The sequence below is a fragment of the Cornus florida genome, unplaced genomic scaffold (assembly GCF_030987335.1).
Source record: "Cornus florida cultivar Cherokee Brave unplaced genomic scaffold, ASM3098733v1 CherokeeBrave_3.0.0_Hap2_Chr07, whole genome shotgun sequence".
Taxonomy (NCBI): Eukaryota; Viridiplantae; Streptophyta; class Magnoliopsida; order Cornales; family Cornaceae; genus Cornus; species Cornus florida.
In genome coordinates this window covers 27,892,278-27,903,444 of record NW_026775577.1, presented here as the reverse complement: position 1 = coordinate 27,903,444, position 11,167 = coordinate 27,892,278, and the positions used below count along the sequence as shown (strand labels likewise).

Sequence of the window (11,167 nt, the reverse complement as noted above, 5' to 3'; positions counted from 1 at the left end):
TATACATACATATATATATATATATATATATATATATATATAGCTGTAAAATGCACTGGACTGATGAGAGGGTTTAAGGCTTGTTTGATTATCTTAATTGATTCAGAATTGAGATAAAATTGAGAATGAAATAGAGTATAAATGATAAACCCTTACCTTTTCTCCGGAGTTTCATTTGGTCCATGAGGTCGTCTGACTGATAGGCGTGTATTTATTGATTTGTCGTTGTCAAATACACTCTACATAAAGATAAAATGCCTACAACCATTTCACTAAAAATGTTTAATGATAAGTAGGGTCGAACTACGCATTGAAGTATGTTTTTGTTTTCGGAGAAGAGATTTTCGAACATTGATTTTGGAGTTTGTTACTAACTAGAAATGAATAAGGGAAAACAAATATTTAAAGCAATATTAGAAAAAGAAAATTCATGTTTATAAATTGAGAGTAAGAAAATGATGAGTAATATGACAACAATGCATCAATTGAAGAAAATTACAATTAAAACAAGCAAGAAAAACTCTTTACGAGTCTATTCTATATACTACAAAAAGAAACAGTTTTTTATCACGCACTTTTTACTATAATTTTAAAAATATCGTGGTAAAAGACCCTTTTTACCATAATTTTAAAATAACTGTAATGAAAAGTATATTTCTTACGGCCATTATTTTAAACTGTGGTAGAAAATTCTTTCTACCACGATTAATGGATAATCGTGGTAAGAAATGATCTCTCTACCATGGTTGTTGAGGAACCGTGATAAAAAACTAGCCCTTTCCCACTTATATTTTCAATGCTTGCCCTGTCCAAAAAAAATAAAAATAAAAAATATATTCACCAAATTATCATTTTTCCACACAAAGAAATCCACCATGACTACCACTGATCCACATCTATTTCAATTCTAAGTCAGCAAACTCTCCGAGCAATGACCGCCACTGGACATCTACAGAGCAAATGATCCACCCACAGAGACAAATCCACACACCCACACAAAAAAACCACACACACACACTGTCGGTCGGATCAAAGCCCTAACCTGTGAAAAACGTTTTTCCCTCTTTCCATCAAGCCTCTTTCAGTTGGCCATTGGAGCAAACCCTAACCCCTAAAGAAGAAACCCTAAGTCTGGATCCTCCATTAGAGACACGAAGGTGTGTTCGGCGATTTGCAGACGACCGCTGCTGTTAGGTTTGTTTCCAATCTATTTCTCTCTGTATTTATACACGTATATATATATGTGTGTGTTTGTTAGCAAAACTTACTCGGTCGATTAAAATTGATACATAAATTTTGATTCTTATTCTTCTCACTCCCTGACCCTCTTGAAGCAAGCCCTAAGCCCAGACAACTTAGAGTTCAACTCAGAGTCTCGAATCCTCCACTGGAGCAGAATAGAAGTGGTAGAAATCACTGTGTTCTAATGCATTATCATTCTTCGCAGGCTGATTCCCCTCACAAAAGGTAACCCTAATAATTTAGGTATCCTAGTTGTATATTAAACTATTGATAGAAATGAAATTAATTTCACTTGTATTAACACTTCCATTGTGTCCCATGAGATTGTTTATTTTCTAGTGTGTGTTGTTTTATATTTCCTTATGTGACGTTGGTTGCTTTGGAAAGCAAGATTTGGGGTTGTGAACCTTTAAAACACTTCATTCTTGTTTGTTAATTGAAGTGTTGGATTGTTATGTCTTAAATTAATTCCTGAGTTAGAGATGGTCTATATTTAATTGTCTCCATTTTATATCCTCTCAGTGAGAATTGGGATTGTGAACCTTTAAGACATTTCATTTTTTTTTTTTTCACCATTGTGATACCATAAAACATGCTACATTTTAAAGCACAATTTCCAATATATTTCTCATTCAATTGGTTTTGTGTACATCAATCACACTACACTCCAAAAGCACATTTCTATGCACATTTCTATCATATCTGGTTACTCTAATGAAACCACTTTTTTCGACCTATCTCTCTAAGTCTGGTTGCTGTTTATCTTCTTCTTTTTTGTATTTTATTTTATTTTTAGAATTTTAGTCACTAAAACTTAATTTTCTCCTTTAAGCCTGGTTGCTATTAATGTGCCTCTCTTTCCAAGTTTTAGTACATATTTAAAATAGGGTAATTCATTCATTACAATGACTACATTGTATAATGCTTTTCCCTATCTCTTCAGCAGCCCGAGTTTGGTATTTATGAACTACAAAGAGAAGGAAGAAAAGAAGATAAAAATGAATGCACAACCATGAGCTTATTCATTCATTTTCTTCGGTCATTAGGGAGACATTACAGTTCATTTCAGCTTGAACTTAGTTTATATCTCAATTTACTTGATATACGTGAGATATATGTGGCAGTTTCTCTATAGTCCGGGCATGCATGGTTTTGTCCAGGTAATCTCTATTACCTTTCTTTTTTGTTTACTTGATTAAGGGATAATGTAAGGCCATGAAATGTGAAATGACATTCATTAAGAATTATTTGGAAGCAATGATTGATTGATTGCATCAATTTTTTTGTTTATGATTGATTGGTTGCAGCAAATGATATTGATGTTGTGTGTGTTTTGAGTGAAACAAATATAACAATTGCATAAGTGCATATAGTTTTTTTTATTTTTTTTATTTTTTAATTTAATTTAATTTATTTATATTTTTTTTTTACAAGTCAAAGTTCATTTAGTTTTTAAACATCAATGAGTTTGCATGAAAAATGTGCAACTTAAACTGTGACTTGTATACCTTGCTGAAATGAGCAATTCATTTGTTTTATTAGGAATGATTTAGAATGAGTGATATGCAAAAAAAATTGGACACACTTCTAAGGAAAATCTCTGGACATGATAATATTGTTAATTTCCTGTAGCCTTTTGATCTTTTCTGATGACAAGTTTGTTATATATATCTGCAAGCTAGTCTTCTTTGTTTTAACAAGTAATTAATCTTAATTAAGATATATATGTGTTATATAGCTAGTCTAACAATTTTTATTATGTTAATGCTAATGTCAACTAATATGTTTTGAAGATTATGCTTTGAATTTGGGTCTCAATGCTAACAGGTATGTAAGATCGATCTTCCCTTTCTCGTACATAGGGCCCAGAGGCCCCAGATTTGATATTTTTTTGTTGCTTCTCCCAAATCTTTGAAAGTGCTCTGAACTACCATTTCTCTTCTTCTACTTTCTTCAATCATAGAGGTCAGATCTCTAACCCAGGTACTGTTTCTCAAATTCCTCATTCATCTCTATGTTCCTTTAGCTTTTGTGTAGCCTTTCTCTATATAAATGCATATATAGATATATTTGTGCATTTACCTTTTTTCCGCTTATATTTTATGTCCTGATGAGTGCATCCCAATACAAAGTATGTATTGACAAAAGAAGAAAAGATTGCATTCTCCACACTATCAACAATCATTAAAAGAAAGAGGGATTACTGCTTAATTTTACAATCCAACAGCAAACCCCCCTACTCAGTTTCATTTTTCTAGGTTTGGTTATGGATTACTAATTTTTATTGCCTTATTTTTTTGTTCATATTGGCATGAAATTAGTTGAAGAATTGTTAGAATTTAAATAAAGAGTTGTGTTGGAAAATGAAACCAAACATGCTGATTTTAGAGCTGAAATCTCTATACTTAGAACTGTTATCTTTTAAATTAAATTTTGGATATGAAAGTACAATTGTTAATGAGTTTACAAGCTATTGTTTGGCTCAAATTGATTGAATTTTGAAATTACTATGGAATTTCGAAGTTGATGTTAACATGCTGTCAAAACTGTTTTGTGAGCGGAATTTTTCCTGTCTTTTCCTTCAAACCTGATTTAATCAGTAAGAAAATTTATTGATTTAAGCTTCCAATGGACTTTGGTTTCATGCAAATTGGTTGATAATTTATTTTTTTATGAATTTTCAAAGAAAAGTACGTTTTGCTGGGAAAAACTGTTTCAAACAGATTTTTGGGCTTCCTTCTAATTTTTGGTGCTTGAAATAGTCCAATCAATTAAAAAAGTGAAAAAGAGCAATAATAAAAAGGAGCAATAATCTTGATTCACTAGTGTTATCCTTTTTTTTTTTTTTTTTTATGTTTAGAATCTTGCTTTTGGTTACTAGTGTTATCCCATACATATATATATATATATATATATTTTAAACTTGTGTTATCCCATTTCAGCTGATAACATGATAAATTGATGTAATCTCAGTGCCCAATTAAAAAGTGGTATGCTCATATAGTGGTCTGTTCATATATTTTTAAGCAAAAAAAAAAAAATATATATATATATATATATATATCTTTCTTGATGGAGGGCCACCCCTTTCCCTTCACTCCATTGCACTTCTGTGATAAGATAGGTACTGTAGAGAGTGTACACTATTGTTATCAACATTTAGAGTTGCTGTAAATAGGTGTTAGTGGAAGAATGGTAAGTTTGATAATAATAAACCCAATAAAAACCAATAGGAGAATAATAATTGTTGGAAGAATAATAAGAAGAAATCTAAAGAGAAATAAGTTACCAAAAAATAACCAAGATATTTCACTGAAAATAAAATTGATTTGGTTAAGTAGTAATGACTTGAAAATGTGTTTTATATATATTAATTTTTTTCTTTTTTTTTTTTTTTTTTTGAGTTCTAATCTGTTCCTTGTTGCATGTGTACAATAAAACATAAGCTTAAAAGTTCTGGTGCAGTAGAATAGAACTTACGTATATATATAAACACAACACAATTTTTTTACAGACTTTATATATATAGACACAATTACTTCAATTGGGGCGGGGGTGTTAAATCAGTAAGTATAATAGAACAATATCAAATAATAAAAAGAGGAAAGTATACACCCTTGTAGAAACAAATAAAGAAAAAATCAAAATTGAGAACCAGACCAAAAACAAAACCCTCCTAACCAAAACTATACAACTTCACTTAATTCCAAAACTTACCTCAAATCACAAATCCAATTAGCCCTAAAGTTATTTCTTGAAATTTGATGCCATCAAAAGGATAGTAATTTTTTATTTTTTATAAAGAAGTGTAGAGTTAGTGACCAATGGTTCATGAGGCATGATCTGGTTTTACACCGTAGTGTCGGCAAAGCTTGAACAACAGTGCTACGGATTGAATCATTTTTATTTTCCTGATACCCATTTCATTCTTAATATGACAAATAATTAAGTCCAAAGTTATAGAGACCATATGAAGTGGTTTGCCTGACAAGGAATATGGGTGAATATATAGATATTCAGGTTCATTAGGTTGTGTTGATTTATCTAGTCTCAATTCATAATTTAGTTGTTGCTTAGAAAGCAGTCTTCCAATTTGTGATTGTTTCTGTCGTTTGCCAAGAGAACTAGAGTTAGAACAGAAATAAGAATTTGTTTACACTCAGACATCCACACTTGACTATTTAGAATTGTCCAAAGAAATCACTATTTGTGACTATTAATTAACATGAACAACTAAAGCTGCTTCATTTGTAAAAGTTCATATTATTAAGTATTTGAGTTTAATTTAAACACTTTTAGCTAATGTCAAAAGTTGGATCTTCAACTCTCACAACACTCAGATCATAAATATTACCTGGTTGTAATTAACCATAACAATGCAATGCTTGTAAGAAACTTGGGTAATAATTATCTTAATATTCTACCATTAAAAAAAAAAACTCATATATTCTACAATTTGGATTAGAATGGTAAGAGTTGTTCCTTCGATTTTCAAGATAGGAATGAATGGAGGTTATATGACCTCTATGGCTTTATCTATGACAAAAAACATAAATAATTTTAACAATCAGCAGCATCAACTAGTTTAGGCTTCATTGTCAGACATACTATAGCTCTTACTGATTTCAGAAGAGTAGAATGCATGTACCCAAGACAACTTATCAGTACGGAAAATTACATAGTTTCTTTAGGGGTAAGGGGCTGACTACTAATTTCATTTAAGAACTGTTCTATTTATTCTCTTACTTTAACTATCACATCTTTGTAGGTCAAAACTAGGATTGCGGTTGCCATTACTTTTTTTGTATGGCTCATGAAGAAGTTGCATATATGGAAAGAGAGAGACTAAAACAGAGCAAAAAGATATGAAGAATTTTTGTTTTATTTTAGTTAAGTAAAGATATAAGGTGAGGATCATGCATGTACTTCTTTGAAATTTGTATATGGTTAATTTTTGTATAAAATCATGATTTGGAATTGGTTATATATATATATATATAATGTTATTTGCCAGTTGTAAATTATTTTTTTTATGATTCTATTTTATTTATTTATTTAGGGTTTGCTTCTAGGGTCCTTGCAAGGTAAGTGGTAGGAAAAAAAAAAAAAAAAAAAAAAGGAGCTACACTACTTTTTTTTTAAAAAAAAAATTATATAACATTTTCTACCATGGTTCTACATCGTGGTAGAAAGTCTCTACTTACTACCACGACTGTTTCCACCACGGTTCAAAACCATGGTAGAAAGCATTTTCCACCGTGGTAAAAAGTCATTTTTCTTGTAGTATTTATCTCAATCTCTACACACTCTGTTTTGTGCAAAAGGGTCGCCTATTTATAGCTGGATGAAAAACACAAGTGGTGTGTGGAACCACTTGCCTATTCCAACTTTTTCTATCAGAGGCCATTTATTTTCATAGCCTAATCTGACATGTTGCTTCCTTACACGCCACCACTCCTTACTCTCACCACTTCTATATCAACCAATTCTTCATCTTTTTTTCCTACCTTCTGACCACTTCTTCACCTTTGCTGACTTTTCTTTTTCTTCTTTTTTCTCTTTTTTTCTTTTCTTTTCTTTTCTTCTTTCTCTCTCCTCCTTTCTCTTCTCACATGCACATCATTTCTCGACTTTTGTTTTTATTTTCTTCTTTTATTTTCTTCTTTCTCTCTCCTCATTTCTCTTTACTTCTTCTTCAATGATGATATGGCAGGTGATGACGTGGCAAGTGATTGACCATGTAGCAAAAATATAACACCATTTTGTTGCACCTTGGATTTGGAATTGAAACCTCTTGAATGACAATTTGCACAACACACCAACTTTCCTACCATGCTCCTTGTGTATATTTTTTTGTTATAAAAAATATAATCCTTCTTTTGTAGCCAATTATTCACTTATTTTTCATTTTTTGTTTCTTTTCTTCTCATCCATGCATTAACACCTACAAAACACAAGACAAGCATATAAGAATATTTAAATAATATAAAAGCTTAATTAAAAGTTTATTTTGGTGCATGAAATAATAGATTTTGTGTGCTTATCAAATTACCCCCAAACAAGCTTTTGCTAGTCTTTTAGTAAAGAATGACAAAAATAGATAAGTTTACAAAAAATATTACTTTTATTATCAAAAAAATGTGCCATTTTCGCAAGCTACTTTCGATTGCATTTACCATATGCAATAAGGCCTGCCTCATGAGGGTTTCTAGTGAAGGTACCCACAAACTTCCAAAGAATTTTCCTGCATATCTACAAAATGAAAAGTTTCAGAGATGAAAATATCAAGTTCTCTATATATAACGAGCTTCTAAGGTGTTATAAAAACAAATATTTCAAGAAAGTTCACCCATAAACAACCTAGAAGTAAAAAGTGTGTGTGTGCGAAGTCGACAAAAATTCATTTTCCAATCCATGTGATGAAATTCCCAAGTCTCTAGAAAACTATGTTTTTACTTCAAATCTCACATGTAAATATATCTTTAAAAGAACATATCTCGAAGTTTGGCTAACTGTATCTCTCAAATATATGTGAGTGGGAACTCTGTTTCCAAAGTAAAATCAAGCTCACACACTAATTATCTGAAGGACCGATACATATAATAGAAGAGTTTCATGACAAGAATGTTGATCACTTTTGAGAGAATGTCGAGTCACCCACCATAAGGCCTTCTCATTTACTATGCACTATTACACCTTTTCTAAAAATATTATTGAGCTCAATTTGTACATAAATGCTTTTGAGAATGAGGGGTTCTCAAAATACTTGAAAGGGACACTTTACTCTTCTTCTTCTTGTTTTTTCTTCTTCTTCTTCTTCTTCTTCTTCTTTTTTTTTTTTTTTTTTAATTTTTTTATTTTTATTTTTATTTATTTTTTGAAGAGGATATGAATGATTTCTTGATCCCTTTTTCTTTTACACACAGTCATTCCTAACATTTCTCAAAAAAATAACAAGATTATAAAAGGTAATGAAAGTATGATAGTACATAGTAAATTAAAAGACATATGTTTCTCTTAACTCGATGTGATTTCATTCTCAATGATCTACCAAGATGACGAATTATGAGACTAACAACAAATTTTTATCGCGCTATCCAAGAAATTTGAGCCATCTTGTAACTCAGAGTTAGCGTAAAGCTCTCTAAAAAGATGAAAAATACGAAAGCTCACATGGTTTTAAGTCTCTAGTAATATATTTCTAAATTCTTGGGAGATTATTCACTTCTTTCTTTCAAGTTACGACTTTGTGCAAAAATATTTCTACTTCTAAATTTTCATGGTGCAATGTCTATAGTTATATCATCTTAGTAACAAGCTCAATCTCAATCTAGAATAATGACATCTTTTAACTTTCACAAAGTAGAAAAGCAGGATTTTTTTTTTTTTTTTTTTTTTTTTTTTTTTTTTTTTTTTTTTTTTTGTGAAAAGATTTTCAAAAGAGGTACATGTATTAATAAATCTAACTTACCCCCAAACAAAAAAAACATTGTCCCTAGTGTTTGAAAAACAGAAAACTAAAAAGTGGTGAATGAAATGGACAATGTACCGCTAGAAAAAAAAAGAAAAAGAAAATTAGAACGAATTACCTCAATTGATTTGGTGCTTCTGAAGTACAATCCCTGCAGATAGTCATTGCAAAAGAGAGACCAAATGTTCTGAAATTATGACAGATTGTACCCCCAAACAAAATATAAGTATAGCTAAAGAAATAGAAACAAGGAACTGGGTTGCCTCCCAGGAGAGCTAAGTTTAATGTCTTCAGCCAGACGCAAGGGGGATAGGACCCCCGGAGAGATCAGTCCAAATAGACAAGATCGACGAAGAGAAGTTCCTCAATTTCACGAGACTCGAGCTCAAGGAAAGGCTTTAGGCGATGAGCATTAACTTTAAACAATTCCCCAATCATGGGGTCTTATACCTCAATTGCACAATGACTTGCCATATGTTTGACATAGTATGGGCCGGACCAATGTGACGGTAACTTCCCGGGAAACAATTAAAGACGGAAGTTATACAAAATAACCTTTTGCTCAGGGGAGAAGTCCTTTCGAAGAATGTGTTTGTCATGTTCCAACTTTGTTTTGGCTTTATATATTTTGGAACTCTCATAGGCATCATTTCGAATTTCTTCTAACTCATCAAGTTGGAGTTTCCTATGTTCACTGGCTTTATCAGAGTCGAAATTCATGGCCTTAATGGCCCAATAAACACAGTGTTCCAGCTCTAAAAACAAATGACAGGCTTTGCCATAAACCAAACGGTATGGGGATATTCCTATTGGGGTCTTGTAAGCAGTCTGGTATGCCCACATAGCATCCTGAAGCCGGAGGGTCCGGTCTTTTCGTGTAAGATTAACTATTTTTTCCAGTATTTGCTTGATTTCTCTATTGGATACCTCAGCCTGGCCATTGGTTTGTGGGTGATATGACAGGGCCACTTTGTGAGTGAAACCATATTTGGACAATAAATTTCCAAAGACTTTATTGCAAAAATGTGAACCATTATCACTTATAATGGCTTGAGGTGTACCAAACCCAGGCAAAATTAAGTCTTTGAAGAAACGCACCATAACTCGATAGTCATTTGTCTTGGTGGCTAAGGCTTCTACCCATTTGGATGCATAATCAACAACCAGAAGGATGTAAAGACATCCATATGAGGAAGAAAAGAGTCTCATAAAATCAATACCCCAAACATAAAAAATTTCAACAACTAAAATGGGTTGTTGGGACTATTTATTATGCTTGGTAATCTTACCTAACAATTGGCATATAGGACAAGCCAAACAATAGGTATGGGTATCCTTGAAAAGGGTGGGCCAATAAAATCCTGATTGCAAGATTTTTGCAGCGGTTCTTTTAGAGCTAAAGTGGCCACCACAGGCTTGATCATAACGGAAGGAAATGACAGATTCTTGGTCTACCTTAGGGACACACCTACGGATGATTTGATCTGGACAATATTTGAACAAGTAAGGGTCGTCCTAAAAATATTCCTTAACCTTAGTTAGGAATTTATCTATCTCTTGTTTGGACCAAGTTAAAGGAATTTGACCCGTCACAATGTAATTGACAATATCAGCATACAATGGCGCATGAGTTATTGCAAATAATTGATCATCCGGAAAAGCATTCAAGATTGGAATGGATTTAGTAATAGACTCAACAACAAGACGGGACAAATGATCGGCCACTACATTATCAGAGCCTTTCTTATCACGAATCTTAAGGTCAAACTCTTTAAGAAGTAGGATCCAACGGATCAATCGAGGTTTGGTATCTACTTTGGAGAGAAGATGTCTTAATCCAGTATGATCGGTATAAATGATAATTTTAGAATCGATCAAATAGGAGAGAAATTTGTTAAAGGAAAACACGACTGCTAACAATTTTTTCTCCATGGTGAAGTAGTGGATTTAGGCATCATTCGGGGTTTTGCTAGCATAATAGATGACATGTCTTGCTTTCTCAACCTTTTGACCTAAGACAATTCCTATTACATAATCCGACGTATCACACATGATTTCAAAGTGTAATTTCCAATCTGGCGAACGGATGATGGGTGCAGTGGTGAGAGATGACTTTAATTGTTCAAAAGCAGAGTGACAGGCATCGTTAAACTCAAAGGGTATATCCTTCCCTAACGGATGGGTGAGAGGTCGTGCTATCGTGCTGAAATCTTTAATGAAATGATGATAAAAACCAGCATGACCTAAGAAAGCTCTAATATCCTGAATAGTTTTGGGAATGGGTAAACTCGAGATAAGGTCAACTTTAGATTGATCTACCTCAATTCCTGTAGTGGAGATATTATGACCGAGGACAATTCTTTTTTTAACCATGAAATGACACTTTTTTCAGTTAAGAACCAAGTTAGTGTCATGACAACGCTGAAGAACAAGAGTAAGATGGTGAAGGCATTG

The 11,167-nt window shown here is 32.4% G+C and overlaps 1 long non-coding RNA gene across 6 annotated transcripts in view; it reads left to right on the top strand.

Annotated features, from left to right (window-relative positions):
• The first annotated feature begins 793 nt into the window (after nt 1-793).
• LOC132266888 (uncharacterized) overlaps nt 794-11,167 on the top strand; it is a 32,114-nt gene continuing 21,740 nt past the window's right edge. For 3 of the 6 annotated variants that reach the window (XR_009468757.1, XR_009468759.1, XR_009468755.1), the window contains exons 1-4: nt 800-1,194; nt 1,335-1,467; nt 2,186-2,402; nt 3,070-3,225. This is a non-coding gene — a long non-coding RNA (uncharacterized LOC132266888). Of the gene's footprint in view, nt 1,195-1,334; nt 1,468-2,185; nt 2,403-3,035; nt 3,226-6,010; nt 6,282-11,167 lie in introns of those variants that run through there. The other 3 variants (XR_009468758.1, XR_009468756.1, XR_009468754.1) reach the window with 3 other exon arrangements.